The 11550-nt window shown below is 43.6% G+C and overlaps 1 protein-coding gene across 1 annotated transcript in view; it reads left to right on the top strand.

Annotated features, from left to right (window-relative positions):
* The first annotated feature begins 7919 nt into the window (after positions 1–7919).
* Positions 7920–11550, top strand: part of CA6 (carbonic anhydrase 6) — a 30026-nt gene continuing 26395 nt past the window's right edge. Inside the window, exon 1 of the mRNA XM_033432859.2 lies at positions 7920–8034. The gene's annotated coding sequence lies outside the window, so the exon portion shown is untranslated. The remainder of the gene's footprint in view (positions 8035–11550) is intronic.

Here is an 11550-nt window from a genome sequence, read left to right as displayed (position 1 = left end):
TTAGAAAAGTTACAGAAATATTGTATATTTGTGGATGTATCCCATGCTTTTATATGCAGTTGACAGCCCCCCTCCCCCAACTAGCAGAGACTCATTAAAAAAGGCATTTTTCTGGCTTCCCTGGTGGCGCAGTGGTTGAGAGTCCGCCTGCCGATGCAGGGGACGTGGGTTCGTGCCCCGGTCCGGGAAGATCCCACATGCCGCGGAGCGGCTGGGCCCGTGAGCCATGGCCGCTGAGCCTGTGCGTCTGGAGCCTGTGCTCCACAATGGGAGAGGCCACAGCAGTGAGAGGCCCGCGTACTGCAAAACAAAAGCAAAAACAAAAAAAGGTATTTTTCTTGGATAACAAGAAGTCTAGAGGCAGTTGTTAACACTGCTTTAGCTGCCTTATGAAGCCACTGAGGACCCAACTTTCCTTTCATTCTGCTCTGCCATCATTAGCACCCTGGCTTTTTATCTTCATGGTCACAAGATAGATGCCTCAGCTCCAGGCATCACACCTGATTTTAGTGCCAAAAAAGGGGGAAGAAACAATGTTGGCAAGCTCTCCTCTTGCTTGTTTTTATAAGAAAGCAAAAGATTTCCCAGAAATGTCCCCAGCTGACTACCCTTTATGTCTCAGTGAGAGACATGACTACTATTAGCTACAAGAGGGGCTGGGAAGTGGGCAAGGAAAAGGGGATGCTTAGCCAGAAATGATGCCTTCCAGGGTTGAGTAAACGAATTGGAAGAAATTGATCAATAAAAAGATGACACTCATCTAAGGGACCCAAAAAGCCCAGTGAATATAGACTGAAAACTAGGGACGTCTCAGGAAGATGGGACTTCCCTTGTGGTCCAGTGGTTAAGAATCTGCCTTCCAATACAGGGGACACAGGTTCAATCTCTGGTTGGGGAACTAAGATCCCACATGCCATGGGGCAACTAAGTCCATGTGCTCTAGAGCCCGTGCTCCACAACTAGAGAGGCTGTGCACCGCAACTACTGAGCCCACATGCCCCAACGATGATCCCGCATGCCGCAACTAAGGCCTGACGCAGCCAAATAGATAAATAAATAAATAAATATTTAAAAAAAAGTCTCAGGAAGACTTTCATTCATTCATTCATTCATTCATTCCTGTCTTGTTTAGGTTTCTTCTGTCCAAATTCACAAGTGACATTGGTTTATAATTTTTCTTTTTCATGCTATCCTTGTTAGATTTTGGTGCCAAAGCTGTACTTGCCTTATAAAATGAGTTGGGAGAGAGTTCTCTATTTTTGGCATGTTTTTTTCTGTAAAGGGCCAGATAGTAAACATTAGAGAGTAAATATTAGGCCTTGCAGATTCTATGATGTCTGTCCTAACTACTCAGCACAGCCGTTATGGTGTGAAGAGAACCACAGACAATACGTAAAAGAATTGTCCTGGCCAAGTTTGGCCCACAAGCTGTGGTTTACCTATCCCTGTTCTAGGCTATGTTTTATGTACATTTGGAGTTATTTGTTTTTTAAATGTTTGGGAAAACTCTCCAGTAATACCTCATGGGCCTGTTTTTGACTTGTGAAAATATTTTTAAACAGTTGATTCAATTTCTTTAATAATTATAGGACTGTTCTGATTGTCTCTTCCTAAGAGACATTACGTTACACTGTGTTTTTGTGGAAATGTGTCCATTTGATCTATGTTTTCAAATTAACAAAACATTTTTGATTATTAACTCTTTTTTTTATTGTGGTAAAATATATATAAAGATATTCATTCTAACCATAAAACTTAAGAATTTTAAAAAATTGTGGGAAAATATACATAACATAAAATTTACCACCTTAACCATTTTTAAGAGTATAGTTCAGGGAATTCCCTGGTGGTCCCTGCAGTGGGGTCCTGGTGGTTAGGACTCCATGCTCCCACTGCAGGGGACCTGGGTTCAGTCCCTGGTTGGGAACTAAGATCCCACAAGCCAAGTGGTGAGGCCAACAGCAACAACAAAATTATGGTCCGGTAGTGTTAAGTACATTCACATTGCTGTACAACCCATTTCCAGAACTCTTTTTACCTTGCAACATTGAACATTTTAGCCATTTTTAAGTGTATAATTTGGTGGCATGAGCACATTCACAGTGTTGTAGAGCCATCGCCTCCATCCATCTCCAGAACTTTTTCATCATCCCAGTTAGAAACTGTACCCATTAAACAAAACCTACCCATTCCCCTCTCCTCCCCAGGCCCCGGTAACCTCTATTCTACTTTCAGTCTCTATGAATTTGCCTATTCCAGGTACTGCATTTAAGTGGAGTCATACAATATTTGTCCTTTTGTGTCTGGCGCATTTCACTTAGCACTGTCTTTTCAAGGTTCATCCTCGTTGTAGCACGTATCAGAATTTCATTCCTAGCTAATGCTATGGTGGCAATCATTTTGCAATATTAACAAATTAACATGTGGTACACCTTAAACTTACACTATATGTCAACTATATCCAGATAAAGCTGGGAAAAAAATTTAGAAAAAAAGAATCTCATTCCTTTTTAAGGTTGAATAATATTCCATTGTATGGGTCTACCATGTTCTTTTTGTTTTTTTAAAATTTTATTTATTTATTTTTGGCTGCGTTGGGTCTTCATTGCAGTGCGCGGGCTCCCCACAGCGGCGGCCTCTCGTGTTGCAGAGCACCGGCTCCAGGCGCGAGGGCTTCAGTATTTGAGGCTCGTGGGCTCAGTAGTTGTAGCTCACGGCTTAGTTGCTCCGCGGCACGTGAGATCTTCCTGGACCAGGGCTCGAACCCGTGTCTCCTGCGTTGGCAGGCGGATTCTTAACCACTGCGCCACCACGGAAGGGAAGCCCTGGGTCTACCATACTTTTTTCACCCTCTCATCTGTCGATGGGCATTTGTTTGCACTTTTTGGCGATTGTGAATAACGCTGCTTTGAACATGGGTGTGCAGGTATTTGAGTCCCTGCTTTCAATTCTTTTGTGTCTACACAGAGAAGAGGAATTGCTAGCTCATATGGTAATTCTATGTTTAACTTTTTGAGGAATTACCAAACTGTTTTCCTTCATTATGAACTTTTTTTTTTTTTTTTTTTGCGGTACGCGGGCCTCTCACTGTTGTGGCCTCTCCCGTTGCGGAGCACAGGCTCCGGATGCGCAGGCTCAGCGGCCATGGCTCACGGGCCCAGCCGCTCCGCGGCATGTAGGATCTTCCCGGACCAGGGCACGAACCCGTGTCCCCTGCATCGGCAGGCGGACTCTCAAGCACTGCGCCACCAGGGAAGCCCCCCATTATGAACTTTTTGATTGAAGTTTTACATATTGAAAATTGCACAAATCATAAATGTACACTTCATTAAATCGTCTCACATCAACATCCCTGTGTAAACTGTCACCAGTTCAAAATAAGGACCAGCTCTCCAGAATACCCCTTATGTCCCCTTCCATTCATTTCTAACACCATTGATTAGTTTTGTCCATTTTGGAACTGCATAAATATAAAATCATATTTTATTTATTCTTTTGTGATTGACTTCATTCAACATATTTTGAGGTTTATCCATGTTGTTCCCTGGAGCAGTAGCTAATTCATTCGGTTGTACAAATATACCACCATTTACTCATCCATTCTTCTGTTAATGGGCATTTGGGTTGTTTCCAGTTTGGGGCTATAATGAATAGGGTTGTTAGAAATATTCGTGTGCCTGTCTGTACACAAATGTATGGATTCCTGTTGGGCTATACCTTTGCGAAGAATTGTTAGGTCATAGAGTTTGTTTATATTCAACTTCAGTAGATACTGACAGTTTTCCAAAGTGGCTGAATCAATTTCATGCGCTCCCACTAGAAATGGACGGGAGTTCAGATTGGTTTGCAATCTTGATGACATTTGGTATTATCAGGCTTTAAAGTGTTTGCCATCAGGGTAAGGATGACTGTGTAGTGCTACCTCACTGTGGTTTTAATTTTTATTTCTTTTGTCACTAAAGAATTTTAACTTTTTCTGATGTTAATTGTCTGGAAAGTCCCTCTATTTTTTTTTTTTAACATCTTTATTGGAGTATAATTGCTTTACAATGGTGTGTTAGTTTCTGTTGTATAACAAAGTGAATCAGTTATACATATACATATATCCCCATATCTCCTCCCTCTTGCGTCTCCCTCCCATCCTCCCTAGCTCTCCCTTCTATGTGGTCATAAAGCACCGAGCTGATCTCCCTGTGCTATGCGGCTTCTTCCCACTAGCTATCTATTTTACACTTGGTAGTGTATACATGTCCATGCCACTCTCTCACTTAGTCCCAGCTTACCCTTCCCCCTCCCCCATGTCCTCAAGTCCATTCTCTATGTCTGCGTCTTTATTCCTGTCCTGCCCCTAGGTTCTTCAGAATCTTTTTTTTAAGATTCCATATATATGTGTTAGCATATGGTATTTATTTTTCCCTTTCTGACTTACTTCACTCTGTCTGACAGTCTCTAGGTCCATCCCCCTCACTACAAATAACTCAATTTCGTTTCTTTTTATGGCCGAGTAATATTCCATTGTATATAAGTGCCACATCTTCTTTATCCATTCATCTGTCGATGGACACTTAGGTAGCTTCCATGTCCTGGCTATTGTAAATAGAGCTGCAATGAGCATTGTGGTACATGACTCTTTTTGAATTATGGTTTTCTCAGGGTATATGCCCAGTAGTGGGATAGCTGGGTCGTATGGTAGCTCTATTTTTAGTTTTTTAAGGAACCTCCATACTGTTCTCCATAGTGGCTGTATCAATTCACATTCCCACCAGCAGTGCAGGAGGGTTCCCTTTTCTCCACACCCTCTCCAGCATTTATTGTTTGTAGATTTTTTGATGATGGCCATTCTGACCGGTGTGAGGTGATACCTCATTTGCATAGTTTTGATTTGCATTTCTCTAATGATTAGTGATGTTGAGCATCCTTTCATGTGTTTGTTGGCAATCTGTATATCTTCTTCGGAGAAATAGCTGTTTAGGTCTTCTGCCCATTTTTGGATTGGGTTGTTTGTTTTTTTGATATTGAGCTGCATGAGCTGCCTGTAAATTTTGGAGATTAATCCTTTGTCAGTTGCTTCATTTGCAAATATTTTCTCCCATTCTGAGGGTTGTCTTTTCGTCTTGTTTATGGTTTCCTTTTTGCTGTGCAAAAGCTTTTAAGCTTCATTAGGTCCCATTTGTTTATTTTTATTTCCATTTGAAAGTCCCTCTTTTAAAGTGACTCAAGTCTTGGACTATTTGTCTATGAGCTGTTGCATGTTTTTTCTTACTGATTTGTAAGAGCTCTTTATACAATCTGGACATGAATGTTGGAAAATATCTTCTCCCACTATAGGGCTTAATTTTTCACTGGGTATGGTGGTTTGTTTTTTTAAAAATTTATTTTATTTATTTACTTTTGGCTGAGTTGGGTCTTCGTTGCTGCATGTGGGCTTTCTCTAGTTGCCACGAGTAGGGGCTACTCTTCATTGTGGTGTGTAGGCTTCTCTTGTTGTGGAGCACAGACTCTAGACGCGTGGGCTTCAGTAGTTGTGGCTCGCAGGCTGTAGAGCACAGGCTCAGTAGTTGCTCTGCGGCATGTGGGATCTTCCTGGACCAGGGCTTGAACCCGTGTCCCCTGCGTTGGCAGGAAGATCCTTAAACACTGCGCCACCAGGGAAGCCTGGGTATGGTGTTTTGATGAACTAAAGTTTCTAATATTAATGTCGTTCAAACAATCTTTTTCTTTATATCTTGTTTAAGAAATTCTTGCCTATTCTTTTAGTTATTAACGTTTTTAATTTCCCTCAGTAATCTTTTATTAGAATTATCCAAGGGCATTTGATATTGTCTGATGCCACTGTAAATGATATACTTAAAAAAATAGACTTCATATTTTAGAATAGTTTTAGTTTTACAAAAAATTTACAAACATGATGCAGACGGTTCCTGTAGTGGAATCAGTTTTTAAATTAAAAAAAAATTAAGTTTTATTTCCTAATTTTCTGTTGCTGTTATATAGAAATACAATAGCATTTAGTATATTGACTTTGTGTATATTAGCTTTATATACTTGCTCATTAATTGTAATAATTTACCTGTTGATCTTTTTGGATTTTCCACCTACCCAATTATGTCATCTAAATAAGACTGTTTTATTTCTTCCTTTCTAATACCTAAAGCTTTTCCCCTTTATTGTATTTGCCTGGACTTTCAGGAAAAATTTGATATAAGTTGTGGTAGCATCCTAGTTCTTTTTCCCAAACTCATGGGAAAAATCCACTATTTCTCCACTGAGTGTGATGTTTGCTGTAGAATTTTTTTTTGTGGATATTCTTTATCTACAGTTTAGATTGAGGAAATCCACCCTTTTTCCTTAGTTTTTTTTTTTTTTTTTTTTTTTTTGCGGTACGCGGGCCTCTCACTGCCGTGGCCTCTCCCGTTGCGGAGCACAGGCTTGGGACGCGCAGGCTCAGCGGCTATGGCTCACGGGCCCAGCCGCTCCGCGGCACGTGGGATCCTCCCGGATCGGGGCGCGAACCCGTGTCCCCTGCATCGGCAGGCGGGCTCTCAACCACTGCGCCACCAGGGAAGCCCTTTCCTTAGTTTTTTAAAAATATTATAAGTGGATTTTGATTTTCTCTTCTGGGTGATGAACTTTATCAATTGATTTTTCTCCATATGTTGAAATGCTTTTGGTATCTTTTTCTCCTATTTTTGTTACGTTAATTTTCAAATGTTAAACCAACCTTGCATTCCTGGGACAAACCCAACCTCTGGTGATATATTATCCTATTTATATAAGTCTGCCTTGATGATCTCTGATGCTATTAGAGAGATTTAAAAAAAAAAGTAATTTGTCCCACATTTGAAGTATTGGGATGACCTTTGCTGAAGATTTTTAATTTCATTGTACTGTTCTGTCCTCTAGAGGGCTGTGTGGGCACAGAGCAAAGGATTCTGTATCTGATGCAGAGGCACCCCATGCATGACTCAAGCCAAAGGCTGACGGTTCCTTCTCCCATGACACATTCAGAGGGTGTTGGTCCCACCCACACCTGGCAGATTGGCTACACCCGTTCTCCTCCATGCTATGGAGACTTTTTCAGGCTGCTGGGTTGCTGTTCCAATCCAACCAGCTGACTCTGGTCATACCATTATGACCACTGAGAGCTCAGCGAAGTGCCTGGCAGTTGTGTGTTCTCTCAACATATCAGCTGTTGTCCATCTTGTTCTCCCACAGCCCCTCCTTTCCTGGTGTATTTCATGACATTGTGGATTTGTTCCTCTGTTCTTTAAAGTCTAAATCCCATTTTCAGCTACTCGTGGTTTAATTTAGCTTGGTAGTCTCCTGAACCCTTGTGGTAGGCTGAATAACGGCCCTGCAAAGATTTCCACATCCTAATGCCCAGAACCTGTGAACGTTACAAAAGAGACTTGCAGGGGTGATTAAGTTAAGGATTCTGAGATGGGGGAGATGATCCTGGATTACCTGGGTGAACCCTAGATGTGATCACAAGGATCCTTATAAGAGGGAGGCAAGAAGATCAAAGGAGGAAGTAGGAGATGTGATGAATGAAGCAAGAGATCGGTGTGATTCAAGGAAGGGGTCGTGAGCCAGGGAGTGCAGGTGGCCTCAGGAGCTGAAAAAAACGAGGGATGGATTCTCCCTCGGAGCCTCCAGAAGGGAACCAGCCCTGCCTGTGCTGGACTTCAGCCCAGTGAAACTGATCTTGGATTTCTTACCTCTGAATCTCTAAGAGAATAACATCGTCTCGTCTTAAGCACTGACTTTGTGGCAATTTCTCACAGTCTTCTACTTGTGTAACCAGTCCCTTGGGGGTAAGGGGAGAATTAGGACTCAGTATAGATTGGGAATCGCATATTGAACAGTTAAGGGTGGAGGTGAAGGCACACAAACCTGTCCTACAGAAATAAACTAGGGGAGGAGTACATAAAAGGGACTGAAGCAAGACCTGGCCCAAGAGTCTTCCAAGAAGCCAAAGGGACAGCCCAGCAGGAGAGGCGAATGGGACTTCCAACTCCAACAGCAGGTCCTACGGTGAGTTTGCACAGACAAGGGGCACAGAATGTGGATGGCAGGCTGAGCTGTGAATATTTTTAGGTATTTGGATACTACGTTGCTTATCCCTATATTAATAATGGAGAATCGCTACCAGGGTTTTGGTCTGGATGTTTTCTGATGTGGGTTACTGGTGCCCAGTAAGGAAGAAGAATAGATATAACGGAGGAAAATGCCTGCTGGTAGATTAAATGATAGGTGCCGAGTTCTAGGAGGACAGACGAGACTGGAAATACCCTATAAGATTGGGGAATTTATCCACTAAGAGGCTGGTGAGAGAAAACATGGGCCCCACTGAATTGGGGCTGGATACGTTTGAATATTCTGCAAGTAGGTTATTTAACTTGACAGTTCAGTAATGCTTCACTTATATGGGTATAACCAAAAGTCAGAAAGGGAATAAAAATTTTGTGAGTAGTCAAAATGAATATTTCAGTGTTTGCGTTCTTTGGTTTTAGAACAGCCTCTGGACTCTCAGTTCAGCTCTATCTCTTCTTCCTGTGCATATAATTCTGAGAAGTGCAGTCATCTGATCGCTGGCCAAATAGGTCAAAAACAGCAAGTAAGTCAGGAGAGGAGGGCAGGCAAACTGACAGCTAAGAGGAAACAGCTGGCAGCCTATGTTGCAATAGTAACTATTAAAAAGTGAACATACACACCCTGGTACCTCCAGGGCCCCAGCTGCCCAGCCTTTCCCCAGGATCTCCCAATCTCTTTATAATCCATCAACTAAAGGGTTAACTCCTGGCAGAGCAGGGGCTTCCGGACCCTGCCTTAGCACGAAGTCTCATTTCTGTTCTGATTGGTCCTGCCCTGGCCTTATGCATGTTAATAATTGGCTCTCACCCATGAACATAGGTGTACATTGCTTTAATATTTGAGCAATTGAATCCCCCCCTCAATATAAAATAAGAAATCCAAAAGTATAACGGTTAGGGTTGTTTCACATAGGGAGAAGAATCTATAATTATAGGCCCAGCGGGCGTCAACATATTACAATGCAGGATAACAACTGATATGTATATTAGTGGGTCTCAGTCATTAAAAAAAGTTTAACTGGGACTTCCCTGGCGGTCCAGTGGTTAAGACTCCACGCTTCCACTGCAGGGGGTGCAGGTTCAATCCTGCTCGGGGAACTAAGATTCCGCATGCCTTGTGGTGCAGCTAAAAAAATAGATACATATTAAAAAAAAAAAGTTTAATTGCATTCAGCTTCATCTATTTAAGAAAGCAGGCAAGAGCACAGTATACTTTATTTTTTTAATATTAAAACAATTTTAAGTTTTATATTGGAGTATAGTTGATTAATAATGTTGTGTTAGTTTCAGGTGTACAGCAAAGTGATTCAGTTTATACATATACATGTATCTATTCTTTTTCAAATTCTTTTCCCATTTAGGTTATTACAGAATATTGAGCAGAGTTCCCTGGGTCCACTTTAGAAGTTTTAATCCAAAGTGGACTAAACCTCTTGGCGCTTAAATAGAATTGAGCCTTTACTCATCTAGACAACTAACTTGTCCAGAATGACTCAGTCTTCAGGACGCCAGAGCTGGAACTCCTGAATGAAACAGAACAATGGCCTGTCTGTATTACTTAGAGTCAAAATGTGCATATTCTCACGTAGCCAGATTTTTTAAAAAAATTATTTATTTATTGTTTGGCTGCATTGGGTCTTCATTGCTGCATGTGGGCTTTCTCTAGTCGAGGTGAGCGGGGGCTACTCTTCGTTGCGGTGCGTAGGCTTCTCATTGCAGTGGCTTCTCTTGTTGCGGAGCACGGGCTCGAGGCGCGTGGGCTTCAGTAGTTGTGTCTCGCGGGCTCTAGAGCGCAGGCTCAGTAGTTGTGGCGCACAGGTTTAGTTGCTTCCCGGACCAGGGATAGAACCATGTCCCCTGCATTGGCAGGTGGATCGTTAACCACTGTGCCACGAGGGAAGTCCACCAGATTCATTTTCCATGCCAGTCCTGTGTAAAGAGCATTGGCTCACCTGGGCTGACGGTGCCGCCATGCTCCCCTGGGCTTATGGTACTTCCCTGTTTATGTGGGCGGATAGTACTTCCCTGCTTACCTGGGCTGACCACACCTCGCTGCCCTCCCTTTTTCTTGGCCTCAGCGGGCCTCCATCACAGAGCTGTCGTGGCACCAAGGAAGAACAAATCTTCCTCATTTCTGACATTGCGTTGTGATTAAAAATGGCACACTTGTCAACGCGTCTCAGACAGCCACTCAAATCATAGGCTCCAGAAAAACAAGAGTTGAGCATAAGATACATCCTTGATGAGCTGGAGATGTGGTTGGATGAAGGCAGAACAAGCAAGTTCAGAGTGGAATGTGGCACAAGAGAAACAGAATCCAAGCAAACTATGTGCTTTGCAAATTGCGAGGCGGAAACCCATGTTCAAAGTCAATGGAGAATTTTAGGGTTGAAGAACACAGGGAGTTAGAAAGTAGGCAACAAAAGTGTCTGATTCGGGCTTCCCTGGTGGCACAGTGGTTGAGAGTCCACCTGCCGATGCAGGGGACATGGGTTCGTGCCCTGGTCCTGGAAGTTCCCACATGCCGTGGAGCGGCTGGGCCCGTGAGCCATGGCTGCTGAGCCTGCATGTCCGGAGTCTGTGCTCCGCAACGGGAGAAGCCACAACAGTGAGAGGCCCGCGTACCGCAAAACAAAAACAAAAACAAAAGTGTCTGATTTGGTGTGGATGAGATCCCTGGAGTATGCTACCTAGGAGAGGCAGGGGACCCCCACCACTCTCTGGCAACGTGCCTCGTTAGCAGATGGGTCTTGCCTAGTCTGATTGCTTTATTAACTTAATCACTCACTCTAACCACTTATTCTCAGCATTAGCTGCATAGATTACCAGCCAGCCCTGGCTCTTCCTGAGCCAAAGATACGGAGAAACCAGGGCAAAACTGCAGGTCTGGTGGAGGCATGTGTTGCAGTAGGGCTCCATGGGAGGGCTGCTAACATTCCGGATGCACTCACTGTGAGGAGTCTGTGGGGCAATAAAAGCACCAGGGTTCTCCTGGGCATCCCAAAGCACTGACCTCAGGACCGCACTTCCCGTGAGAGCCCAGGAACCATTGGAAGTGGCTGTGTGGGTCCAGGAGCCCTCCTTTCTCCGAGCATCTGTTCCCCGTCTCCTCTCACTCCCCACGGCCCCTTCTTGCCTCCCTCTCTCTGCAGGTTCCCCTGCCTCATGGCTCGGGCTTACTCAGAGTTCCTTCTCACCCCAGCAAGCCTCCCTGGCTTCCCCACATCGTGATCCTTCTGCTTCCCTTTGCAGTTCCCTAATTCTTTGTGTCATTCTCAAGAAAAATATTCAGATGTCTCAGTTTCTGTTTTCTGAGCAGGATGTCGGGGCTCCCTGGTGTGTCTAAAAGGTCCTAAAGGTTGATGCCCACCTTGCTGTCCTCAGCAGAGCTGGCGTCTCACAAGGTGGCCCTTTAAGCCAGACCGGGGCCCAGCGGGCAGGGATCTGACTTTCTTAG

This window comes from Orcinus orca, chromosome 1 (assembly GCF_937001465.1).
Source record: "Orcinus orca chromosome 1, mOrcOrc1.1, whole genome shotgun sequence".
Taxonomy (NCBI): domain Eukaryota; kingdom Metazoa; phylum Chordata; class Mammalia; order Artiodactyla; family Delphinidae; genus Orcinus; species Orcinus orca.
Note: the sequence above shows the minus strand (reverse complement) of the source record. Positions and strands in the feature narration are given on the sequence as shown.